The sequence below is a fragment of the Pyrgilauda ruficollis genome, unplaced genomic scaffold (assembly GCF_017590135.1).
Source record: "Pyrgilauda ruficollis isolate IOZ18807 unplaced genomic scaffold, ASM1759013v1 scaffold24, whole genome shotgun sequence".
Taxonomy (NCBI): Eukaryota; Metazoa; Chordata; class Aves; order Passeriformes; family Passeridae; genus Pyrgilauda; species Pyrgilauda ruficollis.
Window position 1 is genome coordinate 5,374,399 of NW_024523648.1, and position 27,237 is coordinate 5,401,635.

The 27,237-nt window shown below is 39.1% G+C and overlaps 1 protein-coding gene across 1 annotated transcript in view; it reads left to right on the plus strand.

Annotated features, from left to right (window-relative positions):
* The first annotated feature begins 246 nt into the window (after window positions 1–246).
* The window catches only part of TMEM200A (transmembrane protein 200A), a 55,715-nt gene continuing 28,724 nt past the window's right edge, over window positions 247–27,237 (plus strand). The window contains exon 1 of the mRNA XM_041470128.1: window positions 247–377. The gene's annotated coding sequence lies outside the window, so the exon portion shown is untranslated. The remainder of the gene's footprint in view (window positions 378–27,237) is intronic.

Sequence of the window (27,237 nt, forward strand, 5' to 3'; positions counted from 1 at the left end):
TCCTTGGCGGCCGTTCCCCCGCGGCGGCTCCCGCGGAGCGCTGCTATGGCACCCGCCCGTCGCCGCGGGGCGAGCAGGGGGAGGCCGCCTCCGGCTGGCCGTGCGCTGGTGGCGGGGGGGCGCGCAACCCCCGGGCGGCGGGCGTCCTCCTCCGGCCGGCAGTGACCGCCCCGGCCCCGCTCCTGCCTGCTCGCCATGCCTGCCCCCGCCCGCCTCTCGCCGAGCACGGTGCCGGGGAAGGGCGAGGGGAGCCACCGCCCTGTCACTCCCTGAGCCAGCCGCCGCTTCACCGGAGAAGCCCCGTGTCTGACGGGCACGGCGCAGCTCCGCTACTCGCTGCGCCGGGAGGGCTGCGGGCACCTCGCACCTCCCCACAGGTAAGCGGCGGGGCGAGAGGGGGTGAGTCTGGTCGGGGTCTACCCTCGCCCCCGAACTTCAACCCGCCCGCAGCCGTCACCTCTCCTCGGGATGCAGGGGCTGCGCCCTGCGCGTTCCTGCTGGCGGTGGCTCGGGGCACGGGGAGACGCGCCCCTGCCCTCGGCGGTGAGGGGCAGGGAGGGAGCGCCACGGGTGGATAGGTGGGTTTTTCCTTGCCAGAAATGGACTTTCTGCCTCCCGAACGGAGCGGGCTGGCGTGCCGGCGGCTGCCGCGCTCCGCGCAGCTGCTACACACCCTCTTTTGTCTGCGCTGGGTCCGAAATACTTTAGTGCTGCCGTCGCCTGCCCCGCCGGTCGGGATCCCGGCTCGGCCCTGCCCCGCCGGGGGCTGCCCCGGGGCTGCGGCCCCGTGCCGCTCCCGACCCGGCGAGTTGCCCCATTGCCTTTATTTTCACGGGAGCTGGGCTTCCCTTAACCTTTGTTTGCGGGGAAAATGGTGGTGTGCTGGTTATCTGAAAGGATGAGGGACAGATGGGGATGACAAGGGGGTTGCCTTATTCCCTTGCGTGCGAATGTAACTCAGTGCTAAATAAATCGCTCACCGGGTAGACATAATCTTACTGGTGAGGAAGACTTTGAAACAAAAGTACTGCGAACAGCTCGGGTGCATGGCAGATACTCCTGATAGCCTACTAACATAAACATTGTTAGTGTTTGCGCTTGAATTCAGTACGTGTGCAGCTGTTGTGCCGATCTGGAATTGCAGTAGCTGTATCTGCCTGACACTTAATAGTCTTTTGTATGCAGTAGTTATGAACAATAATACGGGTTTTATTGTTCAAAGGTGAAAGTACCCAGACAAAAGTATTCCTTTAGTGTAGCGTTCTGTGTAATGTGAACTACAAAATAACCTGTAGCGATGTAGTGGACTTGCACTTCATAATGCTCTTAGGACATGAAGACTATATTGGTCAATAAAATTCTGTCAGCAAAGGTTTCTCTGGCTTTTCTTGATGCTAGATCAATACTCTAGCAACTGTTCTGTTATTTTTCTCTGAGTAGATGGTGCACACAATCCATGTGATGGAAGCCCAGTGTCCAAATAGGAAGAAGAAGTGCTTTTTTTTTTTTTTTTTTTCCCCCTTCCTTTTAGTAGTTTTGGTGCTGCTTTGTGAAAAGTGTGAAAAAAACCCCCAACATTTAAACCAGAAAATTCTATTTCCATTATATGTAACTGAAGTTCCTTAATGATGAAGCTAAAGGGTCATTCAAGTTTGGAATGGTTTAGTGTACTTTTGTTGCCAGGAAATGTACTTCTAGCTAAATACTTGCTAGAAGGTAATTGTAAGATAATTTTTAGTAATTCAAAACATGAGTTGCAATTAGGTGTTTTGTCCTGAAAATAGAAAAACACACTCTGGGATAAAGATATGAGGTACTTAACTAGTAATTTGGGAAATAAAATCATATATAATTTATATTTTGTTGGCATAGAAACATTTTGTTACTCCTTGGTTGGATTGCAACAATGATCCAAATGAAAATTGGACTACTGATGCAATCGTTCAGCACAGTAGAATTATGTTATTTGATGTACAGAAATGGTTTTGCTCAATATAACCTCACTGGAATTCATTTTTATTGAAGCTATGTAATCTGATTTAAAAAAGTGGGCTGTTGGAATTCAGTCCTGTTAAGTATGGACTAAGCAAGCCCTGCTCTGACAAAGGACTAAAAAGTTTGCTCACTCTCAAGCAGGTATGCACTTCCAACTTCATCCCTACTGATCACCCAAGGTCTGAGTTCATTGCACATGGCAGTAGGTCCTGGTAACTTCAGTGAAACTCTTCATTGCCTTAACTGCACTGCTGGACCTTCCCGGGACCAAGCCCTCTCTCAGTGTGTTCTGCCTCTACTTCCCTGAGTGCTGGATCTGCAACACAAAATACCTGTGCTGTGTGCAGGTGCTCACCTCAGCCTCATCTCATGGGTTGTATATTCTCTGTTGGCTGTCATCTCTCAGGGGCGAAAGGGGAAAATACAAAGTGAAAATTGGTTAAGGAGTGAAGTACATCACTGCAACAGCAGGAGGAGACTGCTACTTCTTTTGTTCAGTAGATCTTAGGAGCCAGAAATCTGAAATGCTGAAAAATCAGTGAAAACTCCCACTAAAATTACTGAAACCAGACAAAGTTATGATATAAAATGTCTGAAACCTGTTGTCATGAATAGTTACCCATTTTTTTAAAATTAACAGTAGAATCCTCAGTCTTGTCTGTTACAGTGGTAGAGATTGTAGTAAAAGGGAAACTTTGTGTCCTAGCTAGTGATGATGCCTCAATTTGATTTGGTGGCACTGTGCTTTATAAACAGATCAGTTACTTGTAATCTATGTTTGATCTCATGATACTGGAACAAAGGGGTAGTTGCAAATAATTTTCTAGTTGCAAGATAGGAGAGTAATGTAGGAAACGTGAAACATAAAGGCATAGATGTCTTATGCCGGGTTAGACATCTTAAGGTGTTTCAGACCTCTGTATGAGGCTGGTAAACAGAGTCTAAGGAGAGCACTTCCAGAAAGGCAGCTGAAAACCATGTAGAATGCTATTGTTTGTATTACAGTTCCATGGTAAAACCCTTTAAGAAGACCAATCTGTTCTCAGAAACCTTGTTAAAAATTCTGATGCTGCGTTATGATGGATACGGGAAGAAATCCCTTACTGTCAGGACTTAGGGAGGCCCATTCTCAGGTGCTCATTTATCAGCAGCATCTTTGTATTGCTTCCTGTGCTTCTAACTGCTTTTGAGTAACTAATAAATAGTGGAGGAGTAAAAAATCTTTTTAGAAAAGTTGCATATGTTCTCCAAGCATACTAGAAGTAAATGGAAATTGCAAGTAGTGCCTGAGTTCATGTTCTAGTTTTAGTTAGTTAACACTAGTTGTATAACAAAAACACTGTAAGGAAAAGTTACTGGTTTTCTTCTTTACTGGGTAAAGCATAAGAACCTACTTACCCAGAGATTGTGTGGGTTAAATGGACTGTTGATTGCATGGAAGGGTGAAATGCTGACAAGATAATTGAATTAAACTACTGAGCAGATGTTTTACATTGCTGGTGCTCTGCCCACTAGTTTTTCTAGCTCCTCAGTGTCCACTGTTTGTGGAGTGTGGGAATAAGCCCTGTTCTAAACTTTTGCTGAGGCTTCAGTCTAGCTCTAAAGCAAGATGTTGTTACTCTATTCCATCATTAACTCTTTCCACATCAGACAATTCAGTATGAGGTGCATATATATATATGTAACTGCTCTTCAAATAGGTGAATCTTGCCAGAGGGAGCCCAAGTGACCTGATGACAGAACTTAGTACTGAAATACTGGCATTATGTTGATCTGTTAGTGTAAATGAAATTACATTTTCCTTCCTGAACTTTCTTACATGATCAGTGATTTTAAACTATGGGATTCATAGATGCCTTTTAAAAATAAAGTTTTTCTTTTTTTTTTTGCACAGCTAGCCAAATGGGATGGGTACCCTGTAGTACAGACCTACTTGAAGCCTTTTATCTGCAGCAGGAGCAGAACATGCTTGCAGTGGTTTTAAAATGATTCTATGTCCAGAAGACCTGAGAAAGAAGGATGTTTATCCTCAGTCATTTCCTCTATCCATCAGTGTTTCTAGTTGGGGAAAGTTATTATTCCTTTTTCTGCATGTTTTAGTACCTAAAAAAGTGTGACAGGGTGGTGCAAAGCCACCTAACCAAAACTAGGCATCTGAGGAGCATTGCAAGTGAGATGTGGTGATACAGCAGAGATTTTCAGGAAAAACAGACTTGTGGAAAATAAAGCAATAAACAAATTTTTTTTGTGTATAAAGATTCTGAAAGGTCTTATGGGAAATGTAAATGGTTTTCACTTTTCTCTCTTGTCTGTCTATATCAACATCTTATCATTTATATACCACTGGAGTTGTTCCTTCTATTGGAAGTGTGACCATTTTCCTCCAATTGAAATAAGTAGAAATGAAGGAGTTATTTCTCTAAATTGTCTTTTAATTTTTCCTCACTAAGATGAATCATGAGGCTCTTACTGAATCAGGAAAACCAAAATTTTGTTACTTTATGGAGAATGCTTTAGATACACTCAATAATAATCTCAAGAGATGTAAAATATAGCACAGGTTACTTTTCATAGGAACTAGTTTAAAGACAAAGAAGCAACGAGGAAAAATCCCTTTTTATATGAATTTGTTTTTTCTAGTTGTTGTTTCACAGATAAAGTTGGGCTGAGCATCCCAGTGTTGTGGTTTTAAAACGCATTGATAAAAAGTGCTGAAATTTGAGTCAGTTGAAACTACATTCACACTGGCTGTGAAATGGAAAGACATTTTCAACAAAGCATTGATGCAATTGGATGCTAATAGCCTACCAGTTCTGACAATTGGTTAGTTTCACTAAATTCTTTGAGTAGTAGAGGTTTGTGCTTTGATACCTATAAATCTGTAGCATTAGCTCAGAGTGAATGCGATATCAAACCAAGTTTTTTTTAAAAAGCTCTTCAATAGTAGTCATGCTTATTTTTTCTAAAAAAATGGGAAATTCCAAAAGTAATTTTCTGTCGATTTAAACCACCATAAAAGCACATTAATTAGAAGCCTGTTATAAATGTCACTTAGTGTGTTGAATTTGGTGTCATAGTGGTAACAGTAATGTAGGGCCTTTTCACATTCTACATCTGAATGTGTCTGAATCAATCGCTCTGCTTATCTGTAATCAGTTGCACATTGTTGAAGAATGTGTCTGTATCTAGTTAATTTTATAACTTCCATTTTTCTATGTATTAAATGAGGAAAAAGTGCTGTTATTTGTCCATCCATCTGGTGTAAAATTGTTGCTCAGAATCCTGGCATTTTCTTTCCTTTGGATAATTCAAAGTAACAAAAGCATATCACATCATATGTGATGTATGTGTGAAATGTGCAACTTTAGTCCTTTGTAAAGAGGGATGGAAGCAGCCTTATGTGTTTGGGTAGCATTTTACTGCAGCAAACAAGCTTTCCCAGGGGCTGTTCCTTGGATCACACAGGGTGTACATAACAGCTGCTCTAGCTGCTTTCTTTTGAATGATCTTGTGCTAGACAAACTTGGTACATAAGGTGTGAGGCAGCCCTCTGCTTGCAAAAGGGGACACACTCTGCAAGTGTGCTTTCTTGACATGGATGTCATGGTGGGGTCAGCTGAATAAACCTGAGTACAGTTTGAGATTTGGCAGAGGTGTGCTTCTTGCTATAAATTATTGTGTATTTAACAGTTGGCTTGTTTCACCTGAGGTGTGACTATTATTTTTGTAGAAAGAAGTTAGATGGCAGAAAACAGACCAAAAAAAAAAAAAAAACCTCAAAACCAACCCAAGGAAGAAAGCAGGAGAGGGAGAAGGGAAGGGGAAACAAAGAGCAAAACACAAAATGGAAATATTGAAGATAGAAAAAATATGAAGGCAGAAAAAGGATGAGATATAGTAAATTGCATTTCTGAAGAGAAATTATGCCACATCCAGTGTTATAAATGGAAAGAAACTTAAATAATGGAGATTAGAATAAAAGTAAGAATAAAAGATGTGGTGGTATTTCTTTTTTGAAGCATCTCATGGAAAATCAGACTGGAAAATGGAGAAATTAATTCTTGTCTCACTGAGATGCATTTTAAATGAACTGTCTTTGTTGTGTAGTAAGTAAAATATTCTGCAAAAATGATGTTAAACTCTTCTTCCAGAAGATACACTGTAAGTAAATCAGTTCAGACAGACATAAGAAAGGAAGGGGAGCTAAGAAGGATAGTTTGCTTACAAAGATAGAAACTGCATTTTGAAGTACTTCAAAGTTAGGTGAACTCTTGTTTTCATTTTCCAGCAGACTAATACTCCAAACCCAAAAGTTATCACCATGCTAATCTATGTAATTTGTCATTGTCTCACAGAAGACCAGTGAGCACAATAAGCACAATGAGAACATCCTTCAAACACTGGATAATTAACTGGTATTTATTGTGAATACTTAGCTACCCTACTTGCACAGATTTTTCTTTCTGATATCTTTTTGCTATATTTGTGTAAAGAAACTAATTAAACCAAGACGTGTTTTATGGCCATGAGGTCAGCCAGAGTGGTCTGGCTCTGTGTGGGTGTTAAACCGTCTTTCAGATGGTTGTATCCAAATTGACTGTTTAGAAAGAGCTTCTGAACTGAACCAGCGAAGTGCCTGAGTGTGTGCTAGCTGACCTTGACCACAAATGTCCCTGGCATGCTTGTGCTAGTGTAAAAGAGACATGGTGGTTCCCTGAGCCCGTGCCTGGGGACACCAGCCAGTACTGAGCGCGAGATCCATGACTTGTTGGAATGTTTTTACATCTCAGCCGAAACTATTTTACTACAGTGATCCTAATATACATAGATTTTAAATAGAAGTAGTGTGTTGAAAGCTATATTTGGAAGACATTGTCTGCTTTAATTATGTTAAAAGAAATCTGATGTCACTTTGCTATCACACTAGTAACTTCAGTATATGGAAGATGGAATTTAGAACACTGCTTGGATACACAGAATTTGTGGACATGGTGGAACAACATACTGGGACACCATGAGAGTGGCCACCTTGTGGCAAAGAAGGCCAACAGAATCCTGGGGTGCACTAGGAAGAGCACTGCCAGCAGGACAAGGGAGGGGATCCTGCTCCTCTACTCAGCTCTGGTGAGGCCTAGTGGGGAGTTCTGGGCTCCTCCATACAGGAGAGACATGGAGCCCCTGGAGCATGTCCAGGTGTGAGGATGATTGGGGGACTGGAGCATCTCTCTTTTGAAGAAAGACTGAGGGGGCTGGTGGACCTGTTCGGCCTTGAGAAGAGATGACTGGGAGGGCGCTGCATCAGTGTGTATCAATAGCTAAAGAGTGGTTCCAGGGGGATGGAACCAGGCTCTGCTTGGTGGTGCAAACTGCTAGGATGAGAGGCAATGGACAGAAACTAATGCACAGGAAGTTCCAGCTGAATACAAGAAAGAATTTCTTTACTGTGCAGTGACTGTGTGCTGGAATGGATTACCCAGAGAGGGTGTGGAGTCTTCCTCACTAGAAATACTGAAGAACTGGACACAATCCTATGCCATGTTCTCCTGCTTGAGAAAGGAGATTGGCCCAGATGACCTACTGTGGTCACTTGCAACTTGACTGATACTGTGACCATACTCCTAAATGGATTACAAGAGATTTGCCAAACAAGCACAAAGCTTACACACAAAATAAATGTCTAGCTGACAGTTTCATAATGTCATATTTATTTCCCTGGTAATAATAGCCTGTACAAAAATGGCTAGCAGATATTAATAATAAACATCCAGGGGCCTAACAGACTCTTCTTGGGAAGTCCTGTTTTGCCTGTTAATACAGTTTATAGACTTTAGAGCAGTAGAATCACTTCACATTAATTCAGTGTCAAAGTGCTTTGCCCAAACCCTTCCTATGACCCCTACAAAGTATTTGCTTTGCTCTTTGCCAGGAAGACATTTCTTCTCAAATTACTTTGCAGACACCTATTCTGAATTTATTGCCATTATTTTGCTAATTCAATATTGTTCTCCTAGGACGTGGCCTCATTAACTGGTGCCCACAGTGGAATATCTGCATACATTGCTGGGACATAGTTCAATAGACCATATTATATTAGAAAGACACGGGTCCAATCCAAGCCTGCAACCAGTATGCATACCAATTAAATTACACACAGAAGCATTTACTGATTAAGGACAGGTAATGCTGTGTTTTGCAGCATGCCAGTTTGTAATTTTATTATTGTCATACTGGCTGTACTGTTGAAATGGTAATGAAAAGAGGTTATAGCTGAGACCATAGTTCTTTTTTATTCAAGTTCTTAATCTTGTGAACTTTTAAATTCAGTTAAATTGGTGTTTGGTTGGTTGGTTTTTCCCTGTGAAATTCAGAGATTATGACTAGATGGCATTATGTATATTATATATAATTCCTATAAAAAATGTACGATTATCACAGAATCAGATTTAGACTATGAGAGGCTGGGCCCGGATGAGTAGTATAGCTTTCTGTTAATGTTTTGTTGTGCAGCTTTTATAGCATGCTGTGTGATTATAGGTTAGGAAAAAATTCTCCACTGAAGGGGTTGTCAAGCATTTTAACAGGCTGCCAGGGCAAGTGGTTGAGTCACCATCCCTGGAGGTTCTTAAAAAGCATGTCAATGTGGCATGTAGAAACATGGACTAGTGGCGGACTTGGAAATCAGCACTAAGGTAACAGTTGGACTCATGATCTCTGCGGTCTTCTCCAATCTAAATGACTCTGTGACCTCATGACATGTGACCATTGTGGTTTTTCCTACTTTTTCCAATGAATTTTGAGAGTGTCTCATCTTTGCATTTACAATCATTTGAGAGTATCAAATTTTGAGAGTATCAAATCTTTGCATTTACAACCATTTTTATCAGTGTGCATGTTATCAAGTATTTACCCTGTATTAAGGAAGGCAAATTCCAAAGGAAGAACGTGGAGTTGAAAGTAGTCTGTGTGAGCCTTAGTCTCTGCAGTCCTTCCTTCCAGAGTTTAGACCTAGACTCGAGGAAGACTCTTTATCTCTTTTATAAAATATTCTAATTGTTACTAGGCAAAATGTGATTCTGAGTAAGGTTTGTCATCTTAGTTTTCAGGTTTGTGCTTAGGAGGTAATTTTCAGCTGAGAATGTTGAGTGCTTGGGAAATGGGCCTAACACATTGCTTAAAACTCCTTAAAAAGCCAAGATCAGCATCACCCTCAGGTTAAATATGGGTTTGTTAAACCTTGTGACTGAAGAGATGGGCTTCAGAATTCAGTTTTGAGCCTTTTTCCTAATGTAGCTATTCTCACAGTTGAAGAAACATTTACTGGGGAAATGGGGAGGAAAAAGAAGAAAGAAAATACATAAGGTTTGCTACAGCAGACTATGAATTCAGATGGGGAAAGTGAGAGTCTGGTTAAACCAGTCTGAAATTCAGAAGGCCCTTGGAGAGGGTGCTGATGTTATGGAAATTTGGATTGGAAGAATTTTCTGATGAGTCATGTGCTCTGAAATTAGTTGAGAATGTTGCCCTTCCAGCAGTAAGACTGTGCTTGTGAATACCCATATTTCAAGAAGTATATGGCTGAAAGTCTTCTAGGACTCAGAGGCTTGTGGCTTCTCAGGTTAGACCTAAAGCTTGGAGGTCGGGGTAATGTTTATTATGTGGGTTCTTTGGTTGCTTTATATTAGTAGTCTCATTGTTGTGCTTAATCACTTATATTTGATTCAGTTACAGGCATTCAGTAGCTGTGTGCTGTAGCAGAAAACTCACACAAACTGACACAGTTTATTATACTTTGGTAAAAAATTGTAGGTAAACAACTGTAGGTAAATTTTCGTTCCTTGACAATTGCAGGACTGTGAATATAATGGTATTAGGAGGGCAGAATGTAGATAGATGGATAGGTCAGTAGTACAGCACCAGCCACAAACATCAATTATTCTATAGCGACAAGACTATAATTTTTGCAAATAGTATACTTAGTCAAGTAGTAGGGAGGCTCTTATCTGGGTGACTGGAAGAAGTGGATCTTACGTAGTGTGGCTAGAAGTATGTGTGGCATTAATATCATAACACTGCTTTCCTTCATGTCTTTCAGTAAATCCACAAGGAATGATGAGGCCAGGTGTTTGCATTTGCCAAGTTTGGCAATTTAGAAGAGAAAAAAACATGGTAGAAATAACGCTTAGGTCTTCAGCAGTGACAGCAGAGGCTTTTTTGTCAGAGCAGTTAAAGGGCCTTAGAGAGGGGTCTGATCTGTTGTGCCTGCTGTTCTCCAGAGGTTTGTAGCTTTAGAGCTCTTTGCAAACTCACAGCTTCTCTTCAACAACTGCATTGCTCTGAAAGATTGTCCTTAGTGTGGTCATATATGGTCATATGCATGTTTGTACTGCTTCTTGTCTTCCTTTTCACCTTGTTTCTGTCTTTTAGACTGTGATGTACTGTGGCTAATGTGCTGTGGGTGGTGCATCCTGGGAGGGTGTTCCAGCCACGCTCCAGCCTAGGTATGCTGATATGGAAGGTGGACAGAGGGTCTGCAGGATTGGGTGTTAACAGAGGTTGCTGAGATAAGCATGAGGTTCAGGTTTTCAAGATTTTTTATGTAGATCTTGAGGCAGTTTGCTTTTTTAAAAGCTGGGATTTTGAGCATGTAATCACATGGACTTTGAAATTAAGTTACTGGGCAGGTTACTGCAATTCCTGTGCCTAAAATCTCATCTTGATAGGAAATTACCTTCTCCATGAGACAGAAAATGTCTACAGATCTTACTATATACATTTCTTACTGTTTTAGGTACTGTGAGGATTTCCTTAAAAATGTTGGTCAAAACAATAGAAATGGTTGAAAAAGCATTTAAAATCACTTTCATGTACGTTACATGTAAAACCATGTGGCTGTGATTAAACAAGCTCATTGTGTGCAAAAGCTAGGGGATGACTGTTGCTGAGCATAACTTGCTCTAAACAGATTTTTCAGGATTATCAGTCATCACGATCAGACTGTAAAAACAGAAAATATGAGCTGCAGCAGAGATCTGAAAAACAGACAGAAAAATGATCCTGGATTCCATCAAAACCCAAAAGATTATACAACTTTATGTTACAGCTTTGGGAGAATGATAAAATTCAAGTTGATGAATGGCTTCTGTTAATAATTTTGTATTTGGCTTGTGTTTTAGTTTTCAGGATATTTTATTGTAAAACTTTTTTATTGCTCATTCTTGATACGGATTTTGTTTGTTTTTACAGAGACAGACTGCATATTTATAGTGCAGTAACTCTCCACATTCTGTCTGGATAGCTCTTGAAGAAGGAGCATGGAAAAAGCATGGCTATGTAGGCAAGCTAGTATTGCATTATTTGAATGTTTGTCTAAATCTAATGTAGCTCTTCTGGCTGATATGACAGTTCTGTTTTCCTCAAGCAAACCTGCCTTTTCCATATATGAATGTGTATGTATGTTTATGTGTGGGTGTGTGTATCTATATCTGTCTATATCTATATCTATATATATATCTTGGGACAAGACTGGGGAATTTCTGCAACTATTGCTCCTCTCTTCATTAAAAAAAAAATAAAATCAGGTAGTGGATTTGCTTCATATGAAGCCCTGTAGGCCCTACTTTTTTTGTTTGCTTCAAAGAATAATTGCAGAAGCATCTTAATGCTGTAGCCCTACTTTATGATGTGAGCCCAAGCCACTCCTGTGTTGTACAAATGTAGACAAGATAACAGAGTGTAGTAAAACGTAACAATCTCATGGACGTGGTGTTATGTGTAAGGTGTGAAACAGTCCTTTAAATCCTTCAGATTTTTGTGTCCATGCAATGCTCTCTCCTCTCTTTGTAGTGTAGGAGATCTGTTGTATCCTCCTTTGCTTCACATCTCCTGTTTTGCTTTTTCCTACATCAGAGCAGCAAATGCTTCAGGAATCAAATGGTGATTCAGTTTTGCTTATATCTAGGGTGCATACAGCTACAAGCTGCATACTAGACCACTGAATTACTCCTTCAAAATTAATTTTTAGAGTTGTATAAATTAAACAGGTCAGCAAAGATGCAACATTTGGATTCTCTGCTATTGTTATATTTTGCATCAGCATAAATCCTCAATTTCAATGGAAGTTTTAATATATTTCATAAAACTGGTGGAGGGTTAGATATTACAGATTGAGTATTGGATGATGGCAGTCAAAAATGGTCTTTTCCTGCTGTGAGCTCAGGAACACTGTAAAAATATTTAATTATTCTTGTTTGGTTACTGTTGCTCTGGTAGTGTCTTGAGATCCTGGCTATGTGAAGTCATAGGCAGATTTCTTATGTATTTCGACAAGGTTAGGATGTCATTCAGTCTGTTAGGTAGTCTTGGGTCTAGTGTTGGTTCCTACATGGCCCAAAAATGTCAAAAATGTTTTCTGTGAATTATGCCTTTATTACACGAGCGAGGCAAAACAGCTCTCAGCAGCTAGAAGTGTTTTAGTTCAAAGCCATGACAATCAATTTTTGCTAATAAGCTGCCATCCTGGGAAACCCCTAAAGCCTTCCAGAATGTGCTTTCTGCAAAGATGACACTCTTGTTTATCTAAGCCATGTTAAGGTGATTTTTTTTGTTGTTATTGTCTTAATGTCCCTGAACAAATACTTTTATCAGCTGGGTTTTAAAATGTCTGTGTTCTAAATTTCTAAATGATATGAGTAACATGCCTGAAGTAGAATGAACTTTGGAAGTTTAGATATGGAAGGAGAGAATTTTTTTCCATCCAATTTTTTTTATTATAATAGAATATTATGAACCATGTGATAATTAATATATTAATCAAGATATTAAGAAGATGTGTAGTTTTCTTGTTAGTGATATTCAGACTCTGAATGGCAACATAATGGAGAAGATGTCTCTTCTTGTTCAGAAGAAACACTTCTTAGAAAACTTTTAGAAATGCCTTAACACAGGAAAGGAATACTTTCTGTGGCCAGTAAATTTCAGGAGATGACATTTTCATTCTGAAAATAAAGACTATTCATGAAAGCCCATATACCTAATTTCAGTAACAGTAATAAAATTTCAGTAACCTTTACATATCTATATGCTTTAGCAGTTAAGACTGGAGTTATAAGAAGGGTTATATAGATGTGTTGAGAACTTGCTTTCTTCCTTAGTTCTGCAACCCCCTTTCCTGGGGTTGGAAATGCTAATTTTCTGTGATCTGACTTGCTGCTTTGTATGGCATAAGGCTGTGAGACTAAGAGGCCTATGCCTAATAAAGCTCCACTCAGAATACACTCTGATAGCTATTGGCTGCATTTTGGGGAAAACCTATTAAGTTCTTTCATCTACTCAGCAGTATTCATTGATCCAGAAAAAAGCCCTTCCTCCCAGGTTCAGATGTGAAAAGAAGTGACTGAGTGTGCATGCTTCCATTGACACACAGTCACTGGAGACTGAACTGCCAGGCTGAGGTCTTCATTTTCGCTGCCACAGGTCAGAGTTTCAGCAGCTGCCAAGGCAAATTTGGGCTTGCTGTGAATACTGGTGTTTGTGATTCATTAGCCTTAAAGTGTCTTGGATGGAAAGGGGTAAGAGCAGCCAGTTGCTAAAGTGGTGTAAAAGCTGTTGCATTCCTGTGCTGGACAGTAACATGACGAAGACATTAACTTTATAGGGTATTCAATCTGTAGTGTATTTCTGAGCTGTTTCACACGAAGAGTTGTACACCTGAAATTTATACAACAGAATCTACAAGTAATGTATTCAGATTGTAGTTGTGTTATTGTAGAAGCATAATCATCTTGTCAATGAGGGATTTGTTCCTGGCTTTGCCAGAGTTGGTCTGTGACATTGGACAGCTTGTCTGACCCTGCCTTCCCAGAAATGCATAGGAACCTTGTTCCCATGTTATTTTCATCCTTTTGGAGAATATGATCTTTAGTGTCTTTTCCTTCAGTTTGCCTGGCTGCAAAATAAGGATATTTCTGTAGGAAGTATGCCATTCTTACGCACCCAGGAAGATTTTTTGAGACATTTGAATGACAGGTGCTATGCAAAAAAAAAAAAAAACCAGTATTATATACCATGAGTGGAAAGAGCCTTGTGAATGTTGGCACCTGAGCAGTCATTAATCCTGGAAGACATCATGCACCAAAATATATTGGAAATCAGAATATTGAAACTGCAAATAAAATAACAATTGAAATTGGAAACATTTCTAACAGTGAAAAGAATGAATTTAAGTATCTTCTAAGAGCCAGGTTGTCTATTAAAATCAAGACTATCTTTCTGAAATCAGTAATTCATGGAGAAGTTACAGACTTGATACATAAATCAGAACTGAATTTCCTTGCTTATGTATGCAGAAGAAAATTATCTTTTCTGGCCTAAAATATCTGTGCATATACTTTTTATTTTTTGGCTGAACAGTCAGTCATAAGTTTGTGGCTAAACAGTGCTTTTCTCTAGAGGGATTTAAATTCCATCAAACATATTATTATGAACTGTTTAATGTAAGCTTGTTATATAGACAAACATAATGGCTCAGCTGTTTACTCTAGGCAGCTCTCTCCAACTGCATGGATAAACACATGTTGGAGATATTGCAGTTCTCCAGCATGCACCTCCTTGGATAAAGTTTATTTTGCACATGCTCAATGTAATGAATGAAACAAATGTGTCTAAGTAGAAGCAAAATTCTGCAGACACTTCATGCCTCCAATGCATTTTTTTGTGTTTGACAGAAGTAGGATTGGTGTTGGTAAGCTTGTCAAACAAAATTCAGTACCTTTGGTGATGCCTGGGCTAATATGGCATGGGACATGATGTCTATTGGATGTGTGATTCAGATATTTCCATGTAGGGTGGGATAATTGACATAAACCCTGTAAGTACAGGGGCAGCTGTCATGCCGCTAGTTGTAAGGAGCAAGGTTTATTGTACAATGTGGCATACAAGCAGTTTGGTAATATTCTTCATCATTTGAACAAAGACTTGAATTGTGTCATGACATACATGGCTAAATCATTTCAGCATTTTCAGAACTGTTTCTCAGTTGAAATAACAGCCTTCCTTTTGTATTCCTTTGCAGTTTATAGGAAAATCAATGTGAATTGCATATGTGATCTAACTTTGGAGCTAGTGGTGGAGGTTTTTTCAGCCTACATTATTCCATAGTTCTGTGATTTAAGAATATATGATTTTGGTTTATATGCCTGTAAGAATGAGTCTGAACACCTTGGAGCTAGGTAGTTGGACAGAGATGAATAGATAGAGAGAGAGAGAGAGAGAGAGAGAGTTTGAGCCATTCTAGATGTGAAGCAGTCTGTAGACACCTTTACTGACTATGGAGGTGAGGTTCACATTCTGTCTAACACTTCTGTGAAGGTTGTGGCTTCTGCCCTGTTAAACTCCCTGCCTGAATTTGTGGTTGTGCATTGGCTCAGCAGTTCATCAGAAAGCCTGAGCCTTACTTCTGGGAGTTCAAGGAAAAATAGCTGAAAGTTTGGCATTCCTGTTTTTTTTGTCTTAAAAAAAAATCTTGTTTGTGGAGTATAATTTTTTCATTGCCAGTGTTGCTTAATATTGCAAGAAGTTAATCAGGGCTACCTTTGCAATATATTTTTGACAGATGGAGCATTATGTGTGACCTTGGTATTAATTCTGTGCCCTGGCTTGACTTCTGACTATCTGGAGACATCTGCCAGTAAGAGGCAACAATTAACTGCTTGTGTTGTTTAGAAAATGGTACTGGTCAGAAAAACAGTTGTTTGCTAGTTCTGGAGCCATTGTATGACTAATTGCCAGGCTAACTTTGAACAAAATAAATCTGTGATTAAATATTTAAGGATATATTTTATCATCACATAAAGTGACACATTAGTGACATAGCTTTTGGGTGGCAAGGTCCTGTATTTCCATGAGATTCTGGGGACAAGTCTGACTGGTAAGATCGAGACACCCTCGCTACTATGGGGCTAAATGAGAGGTTTGCCCTGGAGGGGAGGGAGACATGCAGGACAGTCAGCAAGGATGTTCTTCCTTTCCCTGGGAAAATTGCCCTTTTTGTTAGCTGGCACCTTTGATATCTCTGTTGCTGGAAGGAGACCCAAAATGAAGAAGTGTCACTATAATAAACTGCCTTTTCTCTTTCTTACAGGCAACTCCTGTTGGTTGAGTCTCAGTTACTTTTGTCCACTGTTAAGCCTCAAATGTGGGATTTGGAGATTCTGGCCAAGGAACTGATGAGGATAGATGATTAGGACATTATGACATTTGTGTTTTGTTCTTGGTGAGGTGTTGGACTGCCCTGAGACCCGAGAGCAGGAAGGTTAGACATGCCAGTTTTTCCCAAACAGAAATAAAGTAGATGACAATGTGGTCTGGCTAACTGTGAATGAAATGTGATTTTTAAACACACTTAATCCCTCTAGTATGTCATGCAAATGCTATCTCAAATAAACAGTGTAAGGAGGGAATTTGTATTTCATAAGCAAAATAATGCTTTGGCTATTTTAACAAAGAAGGTAAAAATTACCAAGCACACTGTTGGTGAAGAAATTGGTTTAACTTGTTTACAGGATAACTAACAAACTGAAAAAGTTTGCACTAGCACCTACTGAGAATACTATGGAGAATTACTGTGTTGCTTGTGTATTTGCGAGGTTAGAACAAAATGTGGGTAAGATTTCTCACTTTGTTTGCATGTCAAGGCAACCCATGATGTGTTGGTGGTCTCAAAGAATCATTGAGAGTTTGACTGTTAATTTCAGTGGAACCAGAATTTCATATGCATAATTTAATAACATAAATATCTTGTTTATTCTAAAATTCTCATTTGCTAGCCAAAACTCTTGCACTTCAACAAATCCTCTGTATTTGCAAAGTCTAGAACTGGGCTCAAAGTCTGATTTTCATTATTTAATATGAGTAAACTTCGTTATTGCCCAGATTCATAACTTAATGTGATTATGTAGTTCTTTCTGACTTACTCTTTTTCACAAGAAAAATGGTTTTTGTGAGAAGGATTGACGGAATATTATGTGAAACATTCAGAATTATCCCCATTCTTAAATATGGTTGTCTTGGTTAATAATGGAGGACAGAGGTGTTAATAGTTTCAGCAGCTGCCAAGGCAAATTTGGGCTTGCTGTGAATACTGGTGTTTGTGATTCATTAGCCTTAAAGTGTCTTGGATGGAAAGGGGTAAGAGCAGCCAGTTGCTAAAGTGGTGTAAAAGCTGTTGCATTCCTGTGCTGGACAGTTTGTACTGCTTCTGTAATTGAAATATCGGTATTCAATCTGTAGTGTATTTCTGAGCTGTTTCACACGAAGAGTTGTACACCTGAAATTTATACAACAGAATCTACAAGTAATGTATTCAGATTGTAGTTGTGTTATTGTAGAAGCATAATCATCTTGTCAATGAGGGATTTGTTCCTGGCTTTGCCAGAGTTGGTCTGTGACATTGGACAGCTTGTCTGACCCTGCCTTCCCAGAAATGCATAGGAACCTTGTTCCCATGTTATTTTCATCCTTTTGGAGAATATGATCTTTAGTGTCTTTTCCTTCAGTTTGCCTGGCTGCAAAATAAGGATATTTCTGTAGGAAGTATGCCATTCTTACGCACCCAGGAAGATTTTTTGAGACATTTGAATGACAGGTGCTATGCAAAAAAAAAAAAAAAAAAAAAAAAAAAAACCAAATTAAAAACCAAAAGGGAAAAAAACCCCCTTGTGAATGTTGGCACCTGAGCAGTCATTAATCCTGGAAGACATCATGCACCAAAATATATTGGAAATCAGAATATTGAAACTGCAAATAAAATAACAATTGAAATTGGAAACATTTCTAACAGTGAAAAGAATGAATTTAAGTATCTTCTAAGAGCCAGGTTGTCTATTAAAATCAAGACTATCTTTCTGAAATCAGTAATTCATGGAGAAGTTACAGACTTGATACATAAATCAGAACTGAATTTCCTTGCTTATGTATGCAGAAGCCATGAGTGGAAAGAGCCTTGTGAATGTTGGCACCTGAGCAGTCATTAATCCTGGAAGACATCATGCACCAAAATATATTGGAAATCAGAATATTGAAACTGCAAATAAAATAACAATTGAAATTGGAAACATTTCTAACAGTGAAAAGAATGAATTTAAGTATCTTCTAAGAGCCAGGTTGTCTATTAAAATCAAGACTACCTTTCTGAAATAAGTAATTCATGGAGGAGTTATAGACTTGATACGTAAATCAGAACTGAATTTCCTTGCTTATGTATGCAGAAGAAAATGATCTTTTCTGGCCTAAAATATCCGTGCATATACTTTTTATTTTTTGGCTGAACAGTCAGTCATAAGTTTGTGGCTAAACAGTGCTTTTCTCTAGAGGGATTTAAATTCCATCAAACATATTATTATGAACTGTTTAATGTAAGCTTGTTATATAGACAAACATAATGGCTCAGCTGTTTACTCTAGGCAGCTCTCTCCAACTGCATGGATAAACACATGTTGGAGATATTGCAGTTCTCCAGCATGCACCTCCTTGGATAAAGTTTATTTTGCACATGCTCAATGTAATGAATGAAACAAATGTGTCTAAGTAGAAGCAAAATTCTGCAGACACTTCATGCCTCCAATGCATTTTTTTGTGTTTGACAGAAGTAGGATTGGTGTTGGTAAGCTTGTCAAACAAAATTCAGTACCTTTGGTGATGCCTGGGCTAATATGGCATGGGACATGATGTCTATTGGATGTGTGATTCAGATATTTCCATGTAGGGTGGGATAATTGACATAAACCCTGTAAGTACAGGGGCAGCTGTCATGCCGCTAGTTGTAAGGAGCAAGGTTTATTGTACAATGTGGCATACAAGCAGTTTGGTAATATTCTTCATCATTTGAACAAAGACTTGAATTGTGTCATGACATACATGGCTAAATCATTTCAGCATTTTCAGAACTGTTTCTCAGTTGAAATAACAGCCTTCCTTTTGTATTCCTTTGCAGTTTATAGGAAAATCAATGTGAATTGCATATGTGATCTAACTTTGGAGCTAGTGGTGGAGGTTTTTTCAGCCTACATTATTCCATAGTTCTGTGATTTAAGAATATATGATTTTGGTTTATATGCCTGTAAGAATGAGTCTGAACACCTTGGAGCTAGGTAGTTGGACAGAGATGAATAGATAGAGAGAGAGAGAGAGAGAGAGAGTTTGAGCCATTCTAGATGTGAAGCAGTCTGTAGACACCTTTACTGACTATGGAGGTGAGGTTCACATTCTGTCTAACACTTCTGTGAAGGTTGTGGCTTCTGCCCTGTTAAACTCCCTGCCTGAATTTGTGGTTGTGCATTGGCTCAGCAGTTCATCAGAAAGCCTGAGCCTTACTTCTGGGAGTTCAAGGAAAAATAGCTGAAAGTTTGGCATTCCTGTTTTTTTTGTCTTAAAAAAAAATCTTGTTTGTGGAGTATAATTTTTTCATTGCCAGTGTTGCTTAATATTGCAAGAAGTTAATCAGGGCTACCTTTGCAATATATTTTTGACAGATGGAGCATTATGTGTGACCTTGGTATTAATTCTGTGCCCTGGCTTGACTTCTGACTATCTGGAGACATCTGCCAGTAAGAGGCAACAATTAACTGCTTGTGTTGTTTAGAAAATGGTACTGGTCAGAAAAACAGTTGTTTGCTAGTTCTGGAGCCATTGTATGACTAATTGCCAGGCTAACTTTGAACAAAATAAATCTGTGATTAAATATTTAAGGATATATTTTATCATCACATAAAGTGACACATTAGTGACATAGCTTTTGGGTGGCAAGGTCCTGTATTTCCATGAGATTCTGGGGACAAGTCTGACTGGTAAGATCGAGACACCCTCGCTACTATGGGGCTAAATGAGAGGTTTGCCCTGGAGGGGAGGGAGACATGCAGGACAGTCAGCAAGGATGTTCTTCCTTTCCCTGGGAAAATTGCCCTTTTTGTTAGCTGGCACCTTTGATATCTCTGTTGCTGGAAGGAGACCCAAAATGAAGAAGTGTCACTATAATAAACTGCCTTTTCTCTTTCTTACAGGCAACTCCTGTTGGTTGAGTCTCAGTTACTTTTGTCCACTGTTAAGCCTCAAATGTGGGATTTGGAGATTCTGGCCAAGGAACTGATGAGGATAGATGATTAGGACATTATGACATTTGTGTTTTGTTCTTGGTGAGGTGTTGGACTGCCCTGAGACCCGAGAGCAGGAAGGTTAGACATGCCAGTTTTTCCCAAACAGAAATAAAGTAGATGACAATGTGGTCTGGCTAACTGTGAATGAAATGTGATTTTTAAACACACTTAATCCCTCTAGTATGTCATGCAAATGCTATCTCAAATAAACAGTGTAAGGAGGGAATTTGTATTTCATAAGCAAAATAATGCTTTGGCTATTTTAACAAAGAAGGTAAAAATTACCAAGCACACTGTTGGTGAAGAAATTGGTTTAACTTGTTTACAGGATAACTAACAAACTGAAAAAGTTTGCACTAGCACCTACTGAGAATACTATGGAGAATTACTGTGTTGCTTGTGTATTTGCGAGGTTAGAACAAAATGTGGGTAAGATTTCTCACTTTGTTTGCATGTCAAGGCAACCCATGATGTGTTGGTGGTCTCAAAGAATCATTGAGAGTTTGACTGTTAATTTCAGTGGAACCAGAATTTCATATGCATAATTTAATAACATAAATATCTTGTTTATTCTAAAATTCTCATTTGCTAGCCAAAACTCTTGCACTTCAACAAATCCTCTGTATTTGCAAAGTCTAGAACTGGGCTCAAAGTCTGATTTTCATTATTTAATATGAGTAAACTTCGTTATTGCCCAGATTCATAACTTAATGTGATTATGTAGTTCTTTCTGACTTACTCTTTTTTACAAGAAAAATGGTTTTTGTGAGAAGGATTGACGGAATATTATGTGAAACATTCAGAATTATCCCCATTCTTAAATATGGTTGTCTTGGTTAATAATGGAGGACAGAGGTGTTAATCTGCAAAGTCTGTGTTGCATAAAGAAAGGTTTTGTGATATATTTTTCTTTAAATGGTATTTTACAATTCTGTACAGAATGAATCATTATTCTTTGTGTGTGTGTGTGTATCCTGTTCTTTGATGTTACTGCAGAGCCTGAATATACCACAGAACTCATGACCCAGTTATACCAACAATCAGCCTAGCATTTATTTGTATGTAAGGAGTTTCAGATTTTCAAATAAGCAGTTAAGAATATGAATGTCACTGTTGCTATATATTTCCCCCCAGTCTCATTTAACAGTCAAGCAACCAGTTCTTGGTGAAGTTTTCACAAAAACATCAGATGCAGTTTCATAAAAGACCTAAGCATTGAATTCTTGCAAAATTGCAAAAAAACCCTAAAACACCAAGTAATTGGGTAACTTGGCATCTTAAATGGACTTTGGAAGAGGAAATTATTTCCTTGCAATGATACAGAATACAATGTATCACAGGAAAGAAGAGAGGCAGGGCCATTTAGAATAGTCATCTTAAAAATTCTTGTGGTAGGTGACAGAATCAGCTGGAACTGCTGGACTAGGTTCTGTCAAGCCATCATGATTCATTCTTCTATGCAGTTTTATGCACTATAAATTGCAGACTCAGATCATCTTTTAAAGCAAAATATTTGGAAATAATTTAGACCTACAGCTATCTAGTTAGTTCGAAATTTCATCTTTCCTGCAAACTGAAGCTGTCAGTGCAGAGTGAGATACAAGGAAAATACTGAAGAAGCTCAGTATCTTTGGTGGATAATCTTGAAAAATATCAGTAGGGAAAACGTAAGAATTACCAAAGAATGACAGATTTTCATAACCATTTCTTCATTATAATGCTTATGGAAAGAGAGGTGAGTCATACTCTGGATCCTTTTTTTTTTTTTTTTCCAGTGAGCTATGGGAGGTTTCATTATGCTCAGTTTGACTTTAACTGCAAAAGCCCTTCATCTGGAGTATATCTGCCTGTAGTGATCATTAGCAATGATTACATTTTAAATTGAGATGCTAATGGCAGAGGAAGTGGGAGATTTTACAGAAAGGACATCAAGCAGCCTTAGTATGCAGACATGAAAGTTTTTCATAGTGATTAAAAATATACATTCATCGTCTACTTTAATGCAAGTTTCCTGAAAATCTAAGGATTTTTATTATAGCACATGATTTAAATATTTTTGACAGTTGTATGCTCTAGTCCATCATTTGTCTGTTAGTGAATGACAAGTCCTTGCAGTCAGAAATATTTTGACTCAATACACTTCCCCAAAATCTAATGGAAATTATTTGTTGTCAAATAGTAAATGGTCTGCAGTGGACCTTTCATAAAGATCTTCCCCTAGAACTGTGCATCTCATGTTCCAATTAATCACGTGTTCATTAGAAATTGAGCTCTGTCAGCCACACACACAGAGTTATGCTAAAAGATAACTCTGCTTGGATGAATGTGGAGAAAAAGAAGCACTGGCTCTCAAAATGCAAGGACAGACATGAGGGCTAATTTTCTCTTCTACTTTCCCTAGGATGCAGCTTCCTCAGACAAACGGCAATCCTTGGTACCAGTGCCTGGAGGGCAGGGCTCTTGGTTTTCATGAGAGCCCTTCAGCTAATAACGAGCTGTTCAGCACAAAGCTGATTGTATCTGCACATTGCAGTGTCAGAGATTTTGTTAGCTGCTTAACCAGCACCGTGCCACCTGGGGAAAGCAGCACCTCTGCAAAAAGAAATAAAAAAGTGATGTTGCATCCAAGTCAGAAGGATGTGCTTCTCTGCTTTCACGGCCCAAGCAAGCACCATTGCACGGTGCTTTGTTTTGGATTTTGTTGTCTGTAGCTCAGAGTTCAGTTTACTGCACTTGTTTGTGTGGTGTTAGTATGCCCAGTGGCTGCAATTCTGGCCGATCATAAAAGGGGAAGAGATTCATTATAGTCTGCACAAAAGTTCTGAGTGTCTGTTCAAAGCTGGACAACAGAGAATATCCAGTGATTGTTGTAAAAGTGCTGTTAATGTTGTAAAAGCAAATACTTAATAATACAAGCTGGATTTATCTGTGAATCCCCTTGTTTTATCTGAAAGTAATAATTTAGTCACTTTTTATTTGCTGAAGGCTCCACATACACTGAATATAGGTACATCTGTACTAATATACAGGTAAATTATCCATTAGTACATGTATATTGAACAAAAAATAACTCCTACTTCTAAATTTCCACTTCTGTAAAACCTTTACACTGTGCACTTACATCCTACATTAATGAGCTTAACAAGTTCAGCTTCTTGACCAAAAATCTGTCCAGTGCTGTGCTGAGTAAAACTCCTGCGGCCTTGGAACAAATGAGTGACTTACGAAATAAAAGATGAAGAGTATAGAGTGATAAGGAAATCAGTGAGAATCTAAAGTGAGTTAGTATTTTCATACAATCCTTAGTCTCCCTGTAATGTAGTCTTGTTTTACATGGTTGCATATTTTTTTTCATGCGGTCTGCTTTATGCTGAACACACATAGTGGACTTCAGTCCTTGCTGTGTCATAAGGTTGCTTTGGATAAGCCTTTTTTGTCACTCTGGAAGAGTTTTTGAAGGAAGATGAGGCAATGGTAGGCATTATCTATGAATGTCAGAATATCATTCTGAAAGTCAGCATCTTCCAGTGACTTTGATAAATCATGAGTTTTCCTGGTTCCTCTAGGGAAGTGAGGAAGTAACCAACCCTGTTTCTCAGATGTGAACACGTATGGTAACATACTGACAAGTTATCCACCACAGAGAGACCAGGCTTTGTTTCAAGAGAACACTGGGCGCAAGCCAAAATAAGGCTTTTAGAGTACAGAAGCATATGACAGGCCTAGATTAAAAAGATATTCAGAGAAAATATTTTTCTCTGGTCATACCATACTTAACTGCAGTCAGCTTGCTGAGCATGAAAATACGCTGCTGAATGCACCTTTCAATTAATTTCAATATGAACAACTCCTCTGGATAATTGATGCACTGTAATAGAAAATTAAAATCTAGGGAAAGTTCAGGGAAGTGAAGGTAATATTACATTTGGTGGAAGCATTTTCACAGATGTGCCTGCAGGACAGAAGAGGCAACATCTGCGTTCTGTAGAGTCACCAGTTAGGTGAGGCAAAGGCAATTTTTAAATTGAATTTACTAGGAAAATAAGAAGTATATACAGGCAAGGAGAATCACTACTCTGAAGGTGTAACAGGGACAGGCGCTGATCTCTTCTCTCTGGTGCCCAGTGACAGGACCTGAGGGAGTGGCCTGAAGTTGTGTCAGGGGAGGTTTAGGTTGGATATCAGGAAAAGGTTCTTCACCCAGAGGATGACTGGGGATGATAACAGGCTGCCTGGGGAAGTGATCACAACACCAGCTTGACAGAGTTGGAGAAGTGTTTGGACAATGCTCTCAGGCACAGGGTGTGACTGTTGCGGATGGTGCTGTGCAGGGCCAGGAGCTGGGCTCAATTATCCTTGTAGGTACCTTCCAATAGAGTATTCTATGATTCTGTGGTTCTCTTTTGAGATGTGGATTACTGTGTTTTATTTTTATAGTCTGTGATACTGAAAGGAACTCATAGGTGCTGTTTTTACTGTGTATGTTGCTGCTAAAAGCTTAAGAGCTGAACTATTTTCATAAACTAAAAATTGAAGAAATTTTACACAGCAGGACTACTTATAAAAATAATTTTTCCACTTTTTGGCCACGTGTCTCCTGTTAATTCCTTATGGTTAGTCAAAGTGTCAGTCCTACAAATAAACTAAAATACAAGCTTAGAAAATCATACTGTTTGCATGTTTCTTTGATAAGCAAAACCATATGAAATTACACATATGATTAGATCTGCCAGTCTCTGTGGAATGACAATTTTTCCCTAACTGCCAAGCAGCAATGAAAAGCTATGGTACTCTGGCCTCAGCTCTGCAAATTTTTGCCAGTTTTAGCAGCCGTTTGTCACATGAAAAATCACACTGATTTTAATGGAGGGAATTCCAAGATTTAGGTGCATTAAAGGCATTTGATTTCTGAACAAATTCTTCATCCGGCTTGTAAAATTAAAATGTTATTTTGCATACAAGATGCAATAACTCTGATGAATTTGCTGTGAAATTGTTGTGATTCTAAAATTAAAAAGAAAGTGCAGATAAGCAGATGTTTACAAATCAGGCTGTCTGTAGAAGTTTATGATCAATTTATAAACATAAAGCATACTTCTATCACTATAGAAATAACAATTTAAGTTCCCATAATTCCTGTGGGTAAATTAAAATGGAACTTTTACTTTTTAAGTTTTTAAAAAGATCAGTGTTTCCAAGTTTCACAATAATGATGATCATATTGTTTAATAAGCCAATTTAATGCTGAAGCATGAATGCTTCAGAATACAAAACAAGATCTGACCTCTTAAAATTTAAGAACACCTCCAAATACTCCTAAGCCTATAAATAATGAACCATAGCAGCAATCATCTTGAAAAGCAACAAGGCACACATCAAGAATTACTGAGAATAAAAAAAAAAAATAGTTCTGAATTCCATATAACATTCTGATCCCATTTTAACTGAAGGCAACCTCCTGTTGCTTGAATTTAAGATTTAACCTTTTGTCTTTTTATGTGCTCTCGAAGCACATATAGGAATTCAGATGTCTAATTGATAAAACAAATTACTTGAAAATTATGCAGAGCATGGGGAAATGAAGGTGAAGAATGGGCAGAAAACCTGGAGAAGAAAGTTAACACGAGAACTGACGGCTTCCATACCTCTTCCTTTCCAACCTTTTTTCTCAACTAAAGATTCATGTAACACTCCTATAACTAGATAACTAAACGAAGTATGGGCTTATCTTGATTTTTATGGCATGCTTTTACTTACAAAAACTGTACCACTTTATTTACTTTACCACTCTCTTTTGCTGGGAGGGATAAGGTGGATTGCTTTTGTATTTTATTTCAAAATTCTCAGCAGTCTTCCAGGAGCAGTGAGCTAAGACTATGAATGTGAAGTAATTTTTTTCTTGATGGGAAGCTGGTAGTATGGGTCACGTAAAGGAGGTCTGTTACTTAGGAAATGTTCATTTGACTGTAGTATTGCAGGCAATCTGCACATCAGCTTTAAGCAAAATTATGGGATGTTATGAGCAGCTGTTCCATCCAGCAGCTCCAGAGCATGACAGTTTTTCCTGGCTGCTGGATCCCAGCCTGAGGTGCCCTAAAACCTAGAGGTCTCCTTCCCAGATGATGGACATGGCAGCTGCTTTCTTATTTAGGAGTTCAACCAGTAGCAAGGCTAAACAGGTACCCCAGACACTCACAACATACACTGGCATACCTCATGGACACCCCTCAGTTTCTTAATGGCGCATCAGTTAACATCTGGAGGGTTTATACCTCGTCTGACAGTTTGTGTCCCTGTGCTTGTGTTTTTCACTTCCCCTCTCAGATTGCTATACCCTTGAAGAGGTCCTTGACGGGATAAAGTTAATGAAGTTGATACTTTCCACATGCCATACACAAACAGGCTGTGGCATTGGTGACAGTGACAGCTTGGGCAGCTCTGTAATCTGTTCTCAACCTACCCAAAGGCTGGGCAAGCATCTGGCTAGTTAGACAGTGTTCCTGGTCTCTGACCCCAGTTCAGTGGCAGGTTTTGCAGTGGTGGTGTAAGATGCTATTCCTGCAGCTGTCCATCTCTGTGCTTGCCAAAAGCTTCCCTCCATTTCGGAACAGCAGGTGTGAACACATGACAACTCCTTGATTGCTACAGGTCATATTTTAGCATATAAACATAAATCACTAATGAAGATTAACAAAGTGTTTGCATGTTCCATTGCAATTTGCAGTAACTTTGGCCCTGGTACATCTGATTCTGCTGTTCCACAAAGGCACTGCAAGACTGAACTGAGAAGTTTTGGGCTTGGGTGCAGCAGGGCAAAGTGCACTTAATTCCCTTGGTGTCAGCACTTAACTCTGCTGAGCTGGAGCTGGAACATCTTAATTGACATGAACTCCAGTCACTGTTTTAATGGCTTTGTAAACATAACTTTTCTGTATATTTCTTAATTGTTATTAGTGTTCTATATTGCTAAATTTTGGTGAGGTTCTTTTTTGACTGTTTTTGTTCTGTTTCCTAGACTTTCAGTTGCCTATTCTCAGAGTTCAGTGTGAGAAACATTGCACTAGATTGAAGTTGCAGCCAGCAACTAGCTGGTTGA